Source organism: Toxorhynchites rutilus, chromosome 2 (assembly GCF_029784135.1).
Source record: "Toxorhynchites rutilus septentrionalis strain SRP chromosome 2, ASM2978413v1, whole genome shotgun sequence".
Taxonomy (NCBI): Eukaryota; Metazoa; Arthropoda; class Insecta; order Diptera; family Culicidae; genus Toxorhynchites; species Toxorhynchites rutilus.
The window spans coordinates 55,965,933-55,985,342 of record NC_073745.1 but is presented as its reverse complement, the minus strand read 5'-3'; the positions used below and the strand labels follow the sequence as shown (position 1 = coordinate 55,985,342).

The 19,410-nt window shown below is 37.6% G+C and overlaps 1 protein-coding gene across 4 annotated transcripts in view; it reads right to left on the bottom strand.

Moving 5' to 3' along the window:
* LOC129770102 (RNA-binding protein fusilli) overlaps positions 1-12,305 on the bottom strand; it is a 261,350-nt gene extending 249,045 nt beyond the window's left edge. The window contains exon 1 of one of the 4 annotated variants that reach the window (XM_055772732.1): positions 11,068-12,305. The gene's annotated coding sequence lies outside the window, so the exon portion shown is untranslated. The remainder of the gene's footprint in view (positions 1-11,067) is intronic. The other 3 variants (XM_055772736.1, XM_055772738.1, XM_055772737.1) reach the window with 3 other exon arrangements.
* Positions 12,306-19,410: the final 7,105 nt, after the last annotated feature.

Sequence of the window (19,410 nt, the reverse complement as noted above, 5' to 3'; positions counted from 1 at the left end):
TATGACTGTGAAGACATTTGAAGACATTTTTTCGTACCATGTGAAGACATTTGAAGACATTTTTACGTACCATGTGAAGACATTTAAAAAAATCACCTGGCATCCCTGGGAAACAATTAGTCAACTGACATCGTACGATCCTCGTATTTGCTGCAACCGCTTCCATCTTTCATCGTTTGGCCAACATGAGCCGATAACGGGAATTTTAGTACTGAATTTATCCCGTTCTTAACACATTGACTGCCATTGTTGAATCTACATAGGTTCCTCACATGCCATTTTTCTCCCACCACAATAATGCTTCTGAACCTAGTGGTAGCCGAGTTTACCTGTGAACTCATGGCAGTCAATGTGTTAAATAGGCTTGGAACCCTATTCATTCATTCAAAAAAAGTTACAATATGAATAATGATATAACAATTCATAATAAAATATTTAAAAAAAAATATAAAAAAAAAATAACCACCTACTTGGTACTTCGAAAATAAACAGCAGGATGGCGTACATCTGGATATTTTTGAGTTCTGTAGGAAATACAGGGTCTTCCAGATTAAACGCTCACGCGACAAATTTTAATAACTTCTACAAAAATGAACCTATTTATATTTTTTAAAATAGGACCATTTTTTAAAATATGACCACCCCTTTTTCGATAACGCGTTTTGAACGGTGGACAAAATTTTTCATGCACAACTCTAACATTACGACATCGATGCTGTTGAAAATCCGAGTTATCTCTTCTTCAAGTTCCTCAAAATTTTGTGACTTATTAACATAGCAATGGTCCTTCACGAACCCCCAGAGAAAGTAATCGACGACGAGAAATGTTGAAATTCTTACCATAAGAGGACAAAGTTTCATTAAGGCTTCGGTTGCTCGAGTACTACGATTTCACTAAAAATACACGTTCTTGTAAATTGTACATCTTGACACTAAGAACCATCCGATCAGACTGAACGAGTAGCCGAATATTATCGTCCCGAAGTGGGGAATGCAGTGGTACCATCGACGGAGCGAAAAAAAAATTATAAGGAGCTATTCGATTTGTTTGCGTTAGCGTTCAATCTGAAAGACCCTGTACTATAAAAATTATGTTTTTAACGCTTTTGACGTTTCTGTGGTTTTAGCGTTATTGTGATATGGAATCGGTACATACGGACACCAAACCTTTTATGTTATTCAAGAATGAAGCGACATTTTAGAACTTTTCAGTTAAAATGTTTGATGGCTTTGAAAAAGACAAATGGTTTGCGTAGTTTTTTTCGAAATAGTTGAAGATGATTGATTCAATACAAAAAATTGACTATTAGTTAAAACCCGTCAAATCATCAACATGAAATGGAACTCATAATTTGCGGAACATATGATTGCTCTATTGGAATTAGAAAAGAATGTTTTCGTTAATTGATAATATAATTATCTTTACGGTAAAAGCTACGTAGAAATATTTCCAATCATTTGATACAACAGATCTATCAAGGAACGGACGAGTTATATGCGATCGATTTCGTTACATGTTCAATTTTTAGATTCTCTTTCTGCTTCCTATAGCTTTCTGTTAAACGTAGTTCTAAATCTGAAGATTATATGAGTATTTCCACTTGAGAAACTACATGAAGGTTATCATCTGAAGAATAACCGTTCCCGAAATACAACCAATGCTGCATATTGGAAATCATGTTTTTTGTTTTTTTTAACACTAAACACTTCCTCCGAACATCCTATATTAAAAATTGAATAACAAAAGAGAAAACTTTCAAATGTTGGTTTTCTTAAAGGATGTTCGTTAGCTTTCTCCCGAAAATTTCATCAATTTTATATTTATGAACAAACTTTATCCAACTAAAATTGCTCTACAATTCGCTCAATTTTTGTGCTCAGTGGAGCAAGAAAAAATGTACCACTTAAGGTGGCCGTACACTGTTTGCCCGGAGGTCAAATATTTGATATTTTTTGACAGATATGGTTTGATTTGATATTTGTACAAATACTATTTTGTTTGCCACTCTTCAATTTTAAACAGTAGTAAACAATATCAAACACCGAACATGGAAAAAAATCAACTGAAATATCCAAGGTAACCTAACCATGTACCGACAGGTTCGAAGAACAGACTGAAAAAATATTTTAGGCATCCAATAATTGAATATTTGCTTGTCGTGTTTTGTGTAGAATATATTTGATCAGTACACGTTGACCAAATTTTATCTCTCAAAAAGAGTCAAATATTTGGCTTCGGTCAAACAGTGTATGAGCACCCTTAATGTCAGAAAATAAAAAGTAGAGCAGAAGGACAAATTTGGATGATCAAAATGGTGAAGTTATTTATGAATTTTTGAAGCTATTATAGTTATTCAGCTCCAAATGTCTCCAATATTTAATCCAATTTTGAACAATTTTTCCCCACAGTCAGGGTTGCCAACTATTATTTTGGTAAATCAGGGAAAATGAAAATAAAAATCAGGATAAATCAGGATAGCTCATATTAAACTTAATCTTCGAAAACACAATCGCATATTGTGTTGTCCAGAAAGCTCGAACTGATTTTTGGAAACACAATCGCACAAATTTTATAGGCAGACTACATTTATTAAAGTGTATGAGCATAGTTTTGTTCCACGATTTTTCGCCCTCTTTTACACAGCCTAAAAATGTTATCCTCCCAAAATATGTTTACATTCTCGTCGAAAACTGTTTCATATATAAATGAAAGATTTTTTCTTTTTACCCTTTCGACACACTATGCAATATCGGATTAGTTTAGCTGGTGGGATAGCATATTCCAGCCAGACTCCAAATTAAATTGTCGTGTTGTAAAAGAGATATGAAGTTTGGCATTGCTCTGATGAAACACGACGGCTATCACATTGACTTATTCTGGAAGTTCCTTTAGTTTGTTGCGAGCAGTAGTTTTGGGAATTTATCGACTGTTTGATTAGTAGAAGCTCATAATGGAGCTTCGAGAATAATGATTAAGTTCAGCTTCAAGATCGATTTCGAAAGAGTATGCTGATGATGAGTTTTTGTGGAATATCAGGAAATGTATAGACAAAGTTGTAAAGTAAGAATTAGTACTACGAGTTTTAAGTATTCAAAAAACAACAAGTAATTATTTTCATTCAAAATATAACGATTCAAAACTGCCTTTGGGTGCGCTAATCTGCTAGAGTATTTTTCTTTCACGCCTAGCATCAAGCTTTGATATACAGGCAAGCCTATTTTTGTGCGATTCCTCATTTGTGTGACTGTTTAGGTGCAGTTTTATGATTTGTGCGATTGGTTTGTGTGATTCAAGACCCGATGTCATAATAAAATCGCACAAACGAGGAATTACGCAAAAAAAGGCCGCACAAAAACAGGTGTGCCTGTATGTCGACATGGTATCTTGAATAAAGCGAATCGCTTCGGAATATCTAGATAATAAACATAAAATCATTAAACATTATACAAGTGTGGACTGGAGAGCTTTTTTATGTAGGCTATTATAACTATTCCCATTGCCAACCAGGAAAACATCGTAAGGTAAATGATTTTGATTTGTCCACTTTTTTGAATGCTCTAATTCAGCACACCTTTGTCAAATCAGGTATTCGAATGTTTCAAAACATGTAAATAAAATGGTCTTTTTCATGATTTACAGTAGTTTTATAGTATGTTTTTACGGAATCACATGTTTTAAAGGATTATAAAATACACCTTCCATTAGTGTCAACGCGCCCCTCATTCGAGCTAACTTTTAATCGATCACCAGATGATTATTTCGCACGTATTCAGACCTTTTCTGGATTATAACACTTACAAACATTGTAAACATCATTCTTGTACACCATTTGTATCAGATTTACATAGCTAAACCATTAAATTAACACATTTTGATGAACTCAATTCTGGTCATGAGTTGTCCAATTCATTAATGTTGTTTTTTCCACATGATTTCTATGGTAACCGCTTCGCGCACTGCGGTTTGTTTATTGTGTCCTTCGCCCATAGTAGAAATAAAGTGTATCTATGTTGAGAGTGTTGAGGAGAACATTTTTAAAATGCCCAAGAAAATGAAATATTCTGAAGAAAGCCTAAGTTATGAATGGATCAATATGATGACAGTAAACTCAAGCAACGATAAATGCAACATCTACTTGAGAATTCGAATGTTTTCATTCAAAAATGGTGATTTCTAAAGCCGGACAAACCATCATCATAATTCCTCTTTAAGGAAATTTGAATAATTTCAACACCTTATGGTAGTACAGCGCGGACTCGATTATCCGGAATTTAAGACTCGATTATCCGGAGTATTTTATTTTTGATTTTCGGAAATTTTGATTAATTTGTATAATAATTCTATATTGAATAGCTAATATGGGTATCAAAAGAAAGGGCTTCACTAGTAGAATGCAGTTATTTATGAAAAATGGCGGTCACTACAAAATGGCGGATTGCATATTTTCTCAGAACGCCATTAATATGGGTATCAAATGAAAGGGCTAGGGGGTCTTCGTAGCCACTTGGTTACGCGTTCGTTTACCAAGCGATCGATCGTGAGTTCAATCTCAGGGCCCTCAATTGACCATCTTTGTGTTATAATAGAACGTCCACGGAACCATCATCAGCGATGGAGAACGATCCACGGTCGAAATAAGATCTATTCATCCATACAACTGCTCTGCTCTGCAAGAAACATCGGGCTGCTGTTCTATAAATAACCCAACAATGATCAATATCAACTGTCTCCGCTGTCCGGTCTGCTGAACAATGGAAGAACAGATAGAATACCATTACGCCTAAATGGCTACTACTGTGTAATTACCAATTTTCCATAATGTAATGGAACGTAAAAACCTTCCGCCTAAATGGCTACTACTACTATTGTGTAATTTACAATTTATAGAAACATAAAACATATGTACATGTACACGATAAAAAAAAACCCGGCTCTGTTACAGATAAAATGCTAATGAGCCTGATAAATAAATAAATGGTTAAAAAAAAATGAAAGGGCTTGGCTAGTAGAACACAGTTATTTCTGAAAAATGCAAATTCAAAATGACCGCCACCGCAAGATGGCGCCATATATATTTTTTTCACAACCCCATCAATATGGGTTTCAAATGAAAGGGCTTGACTAGTAGAATACAGTTATTTATGAAAATGCCCAAAATGTATCAAAAGAAAGTTTTCGACTAGTAGAACATAGCAGATAATGAAAAATCCAATTTCAACATGGCCGCAGTCCCCAAACAACTAATTACTTTTTGAATGGTTTCATTCAGCTGGACCTGTTTCCATGTATGTTTGAATGTTTGTTGGGTTGTCCCACATTAATAGAAAATTGACCCCAATCCTGTTGAATGATTGATCTGAAATTTGGAACATACATCTAATTCTACTGTCATTATAAAACTGCGTATTCCATGAACTTGAAAAAAAAATTGCTGAATGGCTTGATTTCGAGAATACACTACACTATGAACAACATAAATTCGAAAAGGTCGCCGCCTCAAAATGGTCGACTATGTATTTTTCGCAATCCCCTCAATATTGGTATCAAATGAAATCATTTGACTAATAGAATGCAGTACAGGTCGGACTCGATTATATACAGACTCGATTATATGTGATTCGATTATATACAGTTTTGGACTCGATTATATTCAGTTTGGAAAAAAAAATATTTTTTTCATATTTAAAATATGACTTATTTCATGATGAAATGTAACCTTTCAACGTTAAGGTGAAGTTTAAGTGGCTATTACATGTACAGTGGGGTAAAAATCGTTTTTGAAGATTTTGCTTGAATTTTCACCAGGAATTGTTTATATCGATATTGCAGCCAAATTAAGAAAGATAGAAGTTGTGCGTCAAAGAACAAATTGTGGAGCGGTTAAAGAACTTCATTTTACTTACTTATTTTTGGTTGTGCTAACGTAAGGATATTTATCACTATTCACTCGCGAGACGCGACACGGAACTAGGACACAACACTTATAATCCTTACAAACATTAAAATGGTTAAAATTACCTTTTTCGTCGACCGGTTTCGGGCTCGATGTTGCCCATCTACTGGACGGTGTCCGACTGGTTACGATGGAGCACTAACACATATTCATACGGTTATCAGTACTTGTCGAAGATATAGTTTGCTGAGTTATCAGCTTCGTCAGATGGAAGAGTTGAGATGATATTGGTGCATCTTCTTCATTCATAAGTGGGGAATCGCTGGTTGAGATGTACATTGATTCCCATGCATTCAACTGTGAGGCTTTTCGTACATTTCTAATAATTTTTGCCTTCTCCCAGTCTACGCAGTGGGCTTGAGTTAAAGCATGTGCTGCCACACTTGATTCGCTGGCTCGTTCATTATCCACCGCATTCTTATGTTCACGTAGGCGGATTTTGAATTTCCGACGAGTTTGACCGATGTATACACTAGTACAGTCTTTGCAGGGAATCTGATAGATCCCTGATTTTTCATCCGGTGGAATTCTATCTTTCAGGTTGCACAAAAGGTCTTTCAGGGTGCTCTCACTTTTGTACACCACATGAAATCCGTGTTTCCGGAGTGTAGACTGGACTGTGTTGGTTATTTTGGGATAGTACGGTAGGCTGATCCTTTTGTGTTGTTCCTTCTCAGGCTCTAATGTGGTGTTGTTTTTTCTCCATTTCTTCTTCTCGTGTTTCCGAAGGATTTTCTCCACAAAACATCTCTTGTACCCATTCAGCTCTGCAGCATGGTAGATTCTATTTTTCTCCGCTATGTAATCATCTCTCTCCATTGGTATGTTGAGGAGACGATACACCATGGAGTGGAAGGCTGCTTGTTTTTGTGCGCCGAAGTGATTAGAGTCGGAAGTTATATATCTATTCGTAGACGTTGGTTTACGGTATATCCCAAACTTTAGCCGATTATCTTCCTTCCGGGTAATGTACAGGTCCAGAAAAGGAAGTGTACCGTCTTTTCCTTTTTCGACGGTAAACTTAATCGTCCTATGTCGGGAATTCAACAACTCCAACGTCTGCTTCAAGTAACGTTCTTTCACAACTGCGAAGATGTCATCTACATAGCGTCTCCACATTCGAGGGAAGAATTTTTCTTTCGCCAACTCTGTTTCAAAATCTTTCATGAAAACCTCCGCTAAGAGTGGCGATAGCTTGCTACCCATACTGAGACCGAACGTTTGCTTGTAGAACTTTCCCCTGAACGAAAAGAAGTTCTGATTCATACAGGTTTTCGTTACCAAAAGATATGCGTCGATCTGATTTGGTGGTACGCGTTTCCGTTCCAGATGTCTGCGCAAACTATTTACCGCCTCTGTTACTGGCACGTTCGGAAAAAGAGCTGTAACATCGAACGACACCAGAATTTCCCCTCGCCTAACCTCGAAGCCTTTCAAATGGTCTACCAACTCAAACGAATTGTTGACATTTTTACCGTGAGTTATGGGATATTTTTTCAATTCTTCAACCAACCACGTCTAACATCTGCACTCCAACTGAAAAAATGGCTGCTTGGTTGGTTGAAGAATTGAAAAAATATCCCATAACTCACGGTAAAAATGTCAACAATTCGTTTGAGTTGGTAGACCATTTGAAAGGCTTCGAGGTTAGGCGAGGGGAAATTCTGGTGTCGTTCGATGTTACAGCTCTTTTTCCGAACGTGCCAGTAACAGAGGCGGTAAATAGTTTGCGCAGACATCTGGAACGGAAACGCGTACCACCAAATCAGATCGACGCATATCTTTTGGTAACGAAAACCTGTATGAATCAGAACTTCTTTTCGTTCAGGGGAAAGTTCTACAAGCAAACGTTCGGTCTCAGTATGGGTAGCAAGCTATCGCCACTCTTAGCGGAGGTTTTCATGAAAGATTTTGAAACAGAGTTGGCGAAAGAAAAATTCTTCCCTCGAATGTGGAGACGCTATGTAGATGACATCTTCGCAGTTGTGAAAGAACGTTACTTGAAGCAGACGTTGGAGTTGTTGAATTCCCGACATAGGACGATTAAGTTTACCGTCGAAAAAGAAAAAGACGGTACACTTCCTTTTCTGGACCTGTACATTACCCGGAAGGAAGATAATCGGCTAAAGTTTGGGATATACCGTAAACCAACGTCTACGAATAGATATATAACTTCCGACTCTAATCACTTCGGCGCACAAAAACAAGCAGCCTTCCACTCCATGGTGTATCGTCTCCTCAACATACCAATGGAGAGAGATGATTACATAGCGGAGAAAAATAGAATCTACCATGCTGCAGAGCTGAATGGGTACAAGAGATGTTTTGTGGAGAAAATCCTTCGGAAACACGAGAAGAAGAAATGGAGAAAAAACAACACCACATTAGAGCCTGAGAAGGAACAACACAAAAGGATCAGCCTACCGTACTATCCCAAAATAACCAACACAGTCCAGTCTACACTCCGGAAACACGGATTTCATGTGGTGTACAAAAGTGAGAGCACCCTGAAAGACCTTTTGTGCAACCTGAAAGATAGAATTCCACCGGATGAAAAATCAGGGATCTATCAGATTCCCTGCAAAGACTGTACTAGTGTATACATCGGTCAAACTCGTCGGAAATTCAAAATCCGCCTACGTGAACATAAGAATGCGGTGGATAATGAACGAGCCAGCGAATCAAGTGTGGCAGCACATGCTTTAACTCAAGCCCACTGCGTAGACTGGGAGAAGGCAAAAATTATTAGAAATGTACGAAAAGCCTCACAGTTGAATGCATGGGAATCAATGTACATCTCAACCAGCGATTCCCCACTTATGAATGAAGAAGATGCACCAATATCATCTCAACTCTTCCATCTGACGAAGCTGATAACTCAGCAAACTATATCTTCGACAAGTACTGATAACCGTATGAATATGTGTTAGTGCTCCATCGTAACCAGTCGGACACCGTCCAGTAGATGGGCAACATCGAGCCCGAAACCGGTCGACGAAAAAGGTAATTTTAACCATTTTAATGTTTGTAAGGATTATAAGTGTTGTGTCCTAGTTCCGTGTCGCGTCTCGCGAGTGAATAGGAACTTCATTTTAATTGATAGAAACACAAATTATTAACTTTTAAGTGTTTCACTTCCAAAATGTTATCAAAATTCACTAATTTAGTTGTTCCACTACTATATAGTGTACTAAATTTTCTCATCTTTCAAATGAAAGCATCAGAATCATCTTCCGTAGCGTACTTTTTAATGTAGAGCCAATATGAAGCAACAGAGTCCGAAAAAAAAAATTCTGTAACTCTGTCATTGTTGAAATTCGAACATATGCGTAGGAGGATTTTTTTCTTGAAATATGAACGTCTATCACCTCCTGAGAGAATCTGGATAAATTAATTTTTTTTCATGTGAGAAATCTGTTTTCTGACTTTAAGGGGATGAATCAAAAATCAAATTTCTCTTTTATTTTCATAAAACGAAAAATACATGCAAAAAAACAAATAAAGAAAAAAAAATTGTTTTGACTCGATTATCCGGAGGATTCAATTATCCAAAGTGAAAAAAAAAACGATACTCCGGATAATCGAGTCCGACCTGTACCTACAAAATTTTGGTCAAAGAATGAAATGTAGAAAATTTTCCTAAAATATACAATTTTTCTTTTAAATCGCACTGAAAAACAATTTATTTTAGACATTTTGACATTGAAATTCATTCATCCCAAAAATGTATATAAATGTATAAATTCTCAATAAAAATTAACAGACGTAAAAGTGCCCTTCTTCCAATGTATGCGAGACTTGTTGATAGTTTTATGGAATATTCAGACAATTTTGCAAAAAATGCATTTTTTTAAATTTTGTAATAATTTTTTTTTTTGCATGCTTCTTCTAATGAAAACTTGATCAATTCCTTATATTCCATTGTCGGACCAAAATTCTGTAGTTCTTATAGTTTTTGAGTTGAAGTTTTAAGTTTTTTGACTTTTTTTTTAAAAAACGCTCCCTTAAAATTTTTAAGACCTACTGAGTTTTAGTCAAAGAATGAAATATAGAAAATAATGTAATCTTTCATAAAAAGTGCAAAAAAAATATAAAAACTACACTGAAAAAAAAATTATTCTAAAAATTCATTTTTCTGAAATCATATATTTTTTTCAAATTCTTAACGAAATTTATATGAATAGTCCATACAACTACCAACAAGTCTCCCGTACATCGGAAGAAGGGCACTGTTACAGGGTAAATTTTTTTTTAACAAGTGAGCGGTCATTTTATCTATTTGCCCCCAATCAACAGTATGAAGGGAAACGTCATGAGAAAGATTAGCTTCACCTTCTAATTGAATTTTTTCATCATTATTTACTAACTCTATCCGAACAGCATCACAATAAAGTAAAATGAGCTATCTTTCTGAGGTCTTTATTATGGTTCAATACAACGTACAAAATTGTACAAAGTTTTGCGAAAATCTGAGAAAACTGGTTCAGAATTGACAGTTTTCGGATAATTTCGCGGGGGTTCGCTCTGGATTCTCCATTCGGAGTATTTTGCAGTCCAACAAAATACAAGTCCTGAAGCCAGCGAAGTATGATATAGGAAGTTCTGGGTATCATGTGATTCTGTTCGCACGAAATGTGCGTTAATTCCTTAATTCAAAATGAAACTCGAAATGGATTTTTTTATACCAATATTTCCAGTTGAATGTAACTACAATTTTCTTACAGGAAAACTTTATTGAGTTTTACTAGAATTATGCCCTATTCGACTTGAGTCACTGATTGCGATATCAAAAATCTAACATTATAACTCTTATTCGCTCTGTCCATTTTCAGCAACATTTTCACGGGGTTGCGCGAACACACCGCGCATCCCAAATTGTTCGTATGTACAAATTTTCCAATAAACACGACGCTATGAACTCTCTGCTGCATGTTATCACGAATTAACCCCCCAACCGCAACACAAAAAACACGTGAAACCTAGCTGGAAAAACGCTACGTTTGTACACACACAGAATTTCACATTCCGCAACCCACCGATGCGGATAAAAAGTGCATAAAATAGAGCCTAAATTATGGCATCATTAAATTCGTAGCAAACTTTCCACACTCACCTTAACCACCCTAACTATTGGGGCTGTGGCAGTCTGGACGCGTCGAGGGGCCGCCGTTTTGCGATAAAGGCAACTATTTTGGCCACAAACAGAAGGCTCTTCATTCATTCACAACTTCCTCCACACACACGAGAGAGAGAGGCGGCTCGATTGTTTACTACGTGCGTCCGAAATACGTTTGCAGCCTGGCCTAGCTAATAAAGGAGTCCACCCGCGAGCATCACCTGCGAAAATATGCGAACCTGGATTGTTGCGTAAATCACAATCACTCGCTGCTTCGCTGTTTCCGAATGTTTTATTTATGATTTTTTTCGGGTGTTTTCCTCCCCAAAAAGTTTCTTGAACACTTGAACGAAAGCTGAACTGTCGTCGCACCGCAAGGCTCCACCACCGCCGAGAAGAGCTTCTCCGCACGCCAAAATATAACGGAACGTGCCACCGAGTAGTGGTCCGAAGTGCGCTATCTCATTCACGCAAACTCGTTTTCGAATTTCCAAAAACAGCGAATGGAAAAAAATAAATGCCTTATTTTCGCTCAAACTTGTCTCTCGGGGTAATATATTGCGTACACTCTCAAGCCTTCGGAAGCGCGCGGCTTTCCGTCTCGCTTACTCACACCCAGCTCGCGCAACACGAAAAAATGGGGCTAAGCATAGTTATGTTTTATAACCAGCTCATCCACAAGTACTACACACTCAGTTACTTCACTTCACTAGCAGGCACTTTTTGAGGGAAATTATCTATCTCTCTATTCTCGTGTGGCAAATTGTTGCTACAAACAGAAGGTGGCCGCGCAGCTTTGTGCAACCTTCGAGAGTTCGAATCGGTGAAATTCTGCGGAATTCCCAAATCAAAACCACACGAAGCTGTTTTTAATTGCCCCGACACACTCGACTGCTGCTGGTGCTGCTGTCGAAGGTTACTGAAGGTGCGCAAGTCACTCCACGAGAGTTCCACACACTTGTTGCAATGCGCTTCGGGAACCACGAATTTCAAGGTACCAGTGCTGATCTCCCGGGTGCAATCGTAACGACTAAGTTAATCAAAATAAGATACCCAAAAGCGAACACAATGTCTCTCCACTCTCCACAAGAATCAATGCAATGGTGGATTTTCCACGGCACTTCACACGGTGAAAAGGCGTCAGAATCGCTACGAAACAGGCTAAAGACTGACGGTGACGGCTGACTGGCACCATCTCTATGTATAATATTTTTGCTGGTCGGCTGGCACCCCTCAACAATGGTTTGAGTGAGAGAGCATATCAACAGGTAACAAACCACCACACACAGGTACGACGACGACGATGAGCAGAAGTGTACGCGGCCTAGGCTTGCGTCAATTCAGACCCGGACCCACCTGTGTCTGAGCTAGCTGGCCGAATTGCACCAACACAACAGCGTGTGGATGCAAACCAAAATACTGGCCGCAGCCCTCGGCCAAGTTCAGCCGGAACGAAGTTTTCACCTATACTATGCCACCTGGAAAAAGGTAAACTAATCACTAGACGAAGACGGCGACATATGCTGTTGAGGGGAATGTGCGTGAGAGAGGAAGTGTGTGGCAAGCAAGCAAAAAAATGCTATCTTATTTTTTGTGTGTGTCAAATTGACAACCAGGTAAAGGTGCGTGTCTTGGGTAATCGAAGGTAGTCGAGTCAGAGATGCCAGATGTTACGACAAGACTTTAGTTTTTAAAACATGGAACTTACTGTGAAGACATTCGTTTCGTGCTGCGCCATACGAAGTAAATGATGTATTTTTTCAAGTACATTTGGCATCCATTTTTTTTCATATGACTGAACCTCTTTCCTGAATTTTTTTTCGAGAACTCTCAAGGATTTCTGAACATTGAAAGAACAACAAATTCTTCCATGAGTATACGGGCCATATCTTTGCATATCTATTTCTGGATATGGTTCTTCATTGATGTCTGGTAACTTTTGTAATACGCTTCTTTTGAGTTGTCTGGAAAGTTCATGCTGCTACTGCTGGCAATCAAATCGAGACAATTATCAAGATAAATCCTTGATGCACATGAATTAGCAGATTCGCTACAGATGTCGAAAATCACCGTTCATGAGAAACAAAACATCACGAAAAACGCTACAATGCATGGACTACATATTAACCCATATTACGGAACCCGATCGGATTTGACATATCGCAATCCGAACGAAATAAACTTTTGCATTCTGCATTTCAAGGTTGCATCATTTGCACAACCCGATAGGATTTTTCTCGATCAGATTGAGGGGGATAGAGACACGAATTTCGGACGTTTCTTCGAGCTCCGAAAAAGTAAAACAAAGAATATTTTGACCATCCATTATATCACTATTTGTTTGTCTATCTTTCAACAATAAAGCAAAAATTGAACGGATAAAAAATATATTCACAATTAAAGGGTGTGTCACATCAAATTGCATCACGGAAAAAACGCTGCAGAAATTCGCCCAGTAGACCGATCCTTTTGAAAATTTTAGACAGTAAAATAAAAACTATTAAACAACTTTTGGCATTTTCTGTTTTATTCATACTTCGAGCCCAAGCCCGTATGCTCGCACCTTCCTCTTTACCCCGTCCATAAGGTTCTGTACAACGTCAGGTTGTAGTTTTTTTTGAACAGAAATCCATTTTTTTTTGAAGTCCGCTTCCGATTTGACAACTTTTGGGTTCTTCCGGAGGGCCTGCTTCATAATCGCCCAATATTTCTCTGTAGGGTGAAGTCCGCTTTGACGTAGGTTTCGTCGTCCATTAACAGGCAATGCGGCTTCGTCAGCATTTCGGTGTACAGCTTCCGGGCTCGCTTCTTCCCCACCATGTTTTGCCTTTCGTCGCGGTTAGGAGCCTTCTGAACCTTGTATGTACGCAGGCCCTCCCGCTGCTTGGTCCGCTGGACGAATGAACTTGACAAATTCAGCTTATTGGCGACATCCCGGACCGAACTTCTCGGATCACGTCTAAACTGCTTAACTACGCGCTTGTGATCTTTTTCACTGACGGAGCATCCATTTTTGCCGTTCTTCACCTTCCGGTCGATGGTTAGGTTCTCGAAGTATCGTTTTAGTACTCTGCTGACCGTGGATTGGACGATTCCCAGCATCTTACCGATGTCCCGATGTGACAACTCCGGATTCTCGAAATGAGTGCACAGGATTAATTCACGACGCTCTTTTTCGTTCGACGACATTTTTCCAAATTTACGAAAAATTGACAGTGAAGCATGGCCAACGTGATCTATACACTCTTATCTGATTATAAGCGAAAGCTGAAGATATAATTCCTAAAAATTAAATTTCTACAGCGTTTTTTCCGTGATGCAATTTGATGTGACACACCCTTTAGAAGCTGATCAAGTGGATTCAGTAAAGATGTCAGTATCGAATGAACCTCGGACAAATCAAAAACGTGTTTCTGGGACGAATGAATTGTAAGATTTGTAGTCTCCGCAAACAATGTAAATAAAAATGAAAAAGAGCTGAAGTTTTGGAGACGAACTCTACGATCTGTCGAGAAATAGACGAGCTATAAGCGTTCTGAAAAACCAACAGTAAATACAGAGACGGACGACCTTCGGATTAAAGTCCTTTAAAATAAGAACAGAGCAGCAGGGAACACATAGCTCATCATGTTGCTCCTTAGTTATGTTTCTATACAATGCAGATGTAACGTCAGTCAATTTTCAACATAAGTTATCAACCAAAGAAAACAGTTCTTGCTACCGAGAAAATTTGTTAATGCCATCCTGCATTGTATGCAATGTTGTAATTTGTAATTTGTTGTAATTGTGTTGTAATTTGAAGCCACTTTTAATTCGGGAACCATGGGTTTGTGAAAACTGAATGATCAATTTAAAAAACCCCAACCACCAATAAGTTCAAAAACAAGCATAAACGAAATAAATCAGTTCGTATTATATGTCATATTATGCCAACTTTTAATAACTCTTCTTTGAAAGGTTTAATGGCCCTGAAAAGCGCCGTGGCTGGTTTTGCCACCAAAGCAGTCTGTATAAACAAACTTTTTCCACCCGCCACCGAACCGAATGTGCTCTGTTCTGTTGGCGGGTTTTCTTATTGTCGTGAGCAGCTTTGCCAGCCAACTCGATCACTTTGGCGGCCGAAACTATATAACGGCGGCTAGGTGGACTGGTTCACTGGTACTAACCTAGGTAGTGCGGACTGAATCAAAACGGCTGTCGAAAAAGATCCAATTGAAATGTCAAAAGAGATCCAACGATCAGGAGTGCTATTTTTCTTATGATAATCAACACTATAAAAGAGGTATTGTTGTCAGGGGCAAAAATAATTCAAATAATAAAATGAACGAACTACATTTTTCTGTCAATTGTTTAATTAACCATTGCATCTCTGAAAGAGCATCTCAGCCTTTCACTGAGCTACGCATTTTTAATGTCCCCTCTCTTTGACATAACGTTTTTCCGAACGAAATAAAAACAAACGAAGTCAGAGTCACGTAAATGTTTACTCCTGCGATTTGAAAATGTTCGATAAAAAGTGGAAGGAAGAGATGCCAGATGATTTTTTAAAAAAGTCTGTAAAAACATGTGAATGTCTGTTAAAAATGTGAAAAAGTCTGTAAAAGTGTACAGATCTATAGAAATGTCTTTTAACGTTAATTTTCACATATTCATTATAACTTTGTACATCGTGATGCACGTAAGATTGTATTTTGTATATATATACAGCCATTCCATGCCAAACCAATTTAGTGGCTCTCAGATCTTCGTCAAAAGTGGTAATTTTGTTCTTTCACGCAAAACATTGGACTCATATATTTTTATTTTTTCATTGGGGTGCCATTTAGTTTCAATTTTATATGTCGATCATCTAAATCGATTCAGTGATTCAAAAGTTATTAATTTTCATTTGTCATTTTTGGGAAAAAGTGGAAAAAATTGTGTTGTAAGTTTGTTTAAATGTATCAACGATCTACACATACATACGCGTTGTTAATTTTTATAAAAATCAGTATTTCTTCGTTGATATATTGGACATTCACCGGTCTTGTCGTTGATGAAATTTATAAGAAAATGCAGTGTATATTTTCCATTCGCCATTCAAGGCTATACAAGTTTTAGATCCCCACACGGCCATGAACCATGTCTGTGGTAACAATATCGAACAGTAACCCATATTTCGTCATAAGCAGACCCGAAAGCGAATGTAAATTGTTGAGAATAGAATGAAAATTTTTATTCCATTTTGTTTTAATACTTAGAAGACATAGTCCTGACCCTAGCTTAACTATTTTTCAATAAATCTCCTTGCATTTCAGCAAAACAATCTTATCTAGAACAAAAAATAATTATCAGAGACAATTTTCGTTCAAGATTTTTCGTTACCTGTAGAGAATGCAATTTTTCATTAATTGTGAATAACCGTATCCTCTCTTTCGTCTGCAATGATGTCAGGGCAAAAGTACTTATGTGTATGAGTTCCAAACTTCATACACACCAGATGGGCCAACCAGAAAGACTGCCGGGCCGCAGGTTGAGTATCGCTGGTCTAAAGTCATGTGTATTGATATAAACTAAATATAATAACTTTTCTGTATTAAAACTATGGAAAAATGTCATATGATAAGTCAAATATCTTTGATGTGATGAATAGAGCCCTTTCATTTTTCAAAAACCTGTGAAATATTGTTATATCCAAAAAGTCTACAACAAAAATAAAAATAAAAATGTCTGTAAATTTACAAACATATTTGTAAATCTGGCATCTCTGGTGGTCTAAGAATTTATTGCAAGTAATCGCTTGAAAACATGCATGAATTTGCTTGAAAATGAAGTGGATTGAGTCCGCACCACTTAGGTACTAACGCGCTCGGCCTATCTACCCTTGCGAAGTAATTGACGAATACACCTACGGGGAATTGCAGAGCAACACGGTTCGAGCGGGATTTTGCCTTTCCCTTCACTTTTCCTCCTTTGCCATGTCCAGACATGGCTGCTTGTGTTGGTTTGTTGATGTGATGTGATGCGAAACGATGTGGTGTACGGTTTCGATGAGAATTATCGTTACGGCAGCGGAGCGGGGATTTTTAAGCTGACTGGCTGGCTCAAGAATTATGCATGTGTGAGACTGCTACCAATGTTTCTTTATTTTTTTTTATTTTTCCTTTCCAATCGTGCTTCATTCTATTTCGCTGCTGCTCTGGTTGCCCGTTTTGGTCGGTACGATTTGAGGAGCACAAAATGGACCAATAAAAAATGGGCACATTTGCATTTGGACAATGCTTGATATTTGACAATTATTCAATTATTTATCTCAAGAAAAATGAAATGTTATTCGTTATGATAGATGCGTAGATATATTTCCTATCAATTGATGCAAAAACCTTTGCGATCTATTGAGAAAAGCTCGAGTTATAAGCGTTCCAAATCTTGCATTTTTTCCTACTTGCCTAGAATTTCATTTCACCCCCTATATCTTCCGGTTAGACGTAGTCCTACGTCAAAATTGATTTTTTTTTAATTTCTAGACTAGAATACTCTCTTAAAGAACGCAACATTGTGCTAATTTCAAATCCGACCGGATTCCGGAATACGGGTTTATTGTACCGAAAACACTTGAAGGGACTTATCTCAATCTGCGATTCGTTTCATGAACGCGACGAAAATACATATTTGTAGTGAATTGTAAAGGGCAAATCATTCACAAGAATGTTGAGTTAAAAAAAAATCTTAGCAGGTGAATGAACCCCGAAGCAGGTTTTCGCTTGAAGAAAGTTATGGCTGGGTCTGGCAGGACCGTAAGAAGATCTGTATCATGAGCTTCTACCAAGCAACTAGTTTCGATGAATTCCAACAAGTACTGCTAGCAGCCGAACGTATTAAAATCAACGATCCAGAGCGCTTCTTGGGCACTTCTAAAACTACACCCGCCTTACTCACTAGATATTGCATCTTCAGATTATTAACTGTAAGAACTTCAGAACTTACTGCATAGCATAAGTTCTGAGAGGATGGAATTGTCAAGTTGCAAGAAAGATGCTAAAATATTCAGGAAAAAACGGTGCATCTATGATCGAAAAGATGTATGTTTACAAAAATATGCTTTGGGTTTTTTCTCTAGAATCGGCACGAATTTTTCAGGACAATATTTAGCATGATTTATCAATTAAGGGTTGTAGGTCAACGAAATCATCGGTCACGATGATACTGCAGATGTTTTGTTTTTACTAGGTACATTATAGCCATCAGGCACTACCGAACCTGTAAAAGCGAAAGTCATTCGAATTCTGTTTTCAAACAAAGTGCTTGATTTCATTGTCTGATTTTTTGAAAACTCAAACAGCCAGTCAGCTTTAATAAAAATACTCGAGAGTAAGTTCACAATCGATATTTTGATATGGATATGGAGATAAAGTAAATGGAATTCGGAAGAAAATAATGAGCTCCCGGACAATGTTGAAAAAAATCGAAGATTTCAAGACAAATCGTTACCATTGGTAAGGTTATAATTTTTATCAATAAAAATATGGAATAGAAAATAGAAACAAACTTGAAATGAAATTTGAGCGAAAAAATAGAATTTCTTGATTTTTTCCTCAAAACCGGAGGAATGTGCACGTGGACAGCAGGGGAGGGGTATAAGGAATGTCCACGCTTGTCCACGGAAGGGGAGGGGGGGTATCTAAAATCATGCTTTTTCCGTCCACGTGGTATGTGAACAGTCCCTAAGTGCAATAGTTGAATTATTATAAACTTATAGTGTTGCAAAGTTTTCTTTAACTTCTACAGAACCATTTTATTAGAAATACGTTGTTCCAGTTCAAACCTCGTGAAACTTCGAAACCCCTTTCCAACAATTAGGGCGATTGTCGGGCAAGAGGACTACATCCATCACCAACACGTAGCGCAGATTGTTTTCCCGCTATATTTATAACTACGCGGATTTCATCCGGGAAGATCCTATTCATGGAATGACGATAACGTCACATAATCTGAGTGTAAAATTCTGAAAATTTTCAAAAACCTTGCAAAAAATATCAAAGGTAGTTTTACTGTTTGTATGATACAATCCTGATTGATACATTCAGAATATTCTATTTACGGATTGCTCGAAATGTGGCAACAGAAAGCTCAGTATTGGAAATCGAAATTCAATCAGCTGAGCAAGTACAGGGTCTTTCAGATTAAACACTCACGCGAAAAAATCGAATAGCTCCTTATAAAAACTTTTTTTCGCTCCGTTGATGGTAACACTGCATTCCCCACTTCGGGACGATAGTATTCGGCTACTCGTTCAATCTGATCGGATGGTTTTTAGTGTCAAGATGTACAATTTACGAAGCGAAGTCTATTACTTGTTAA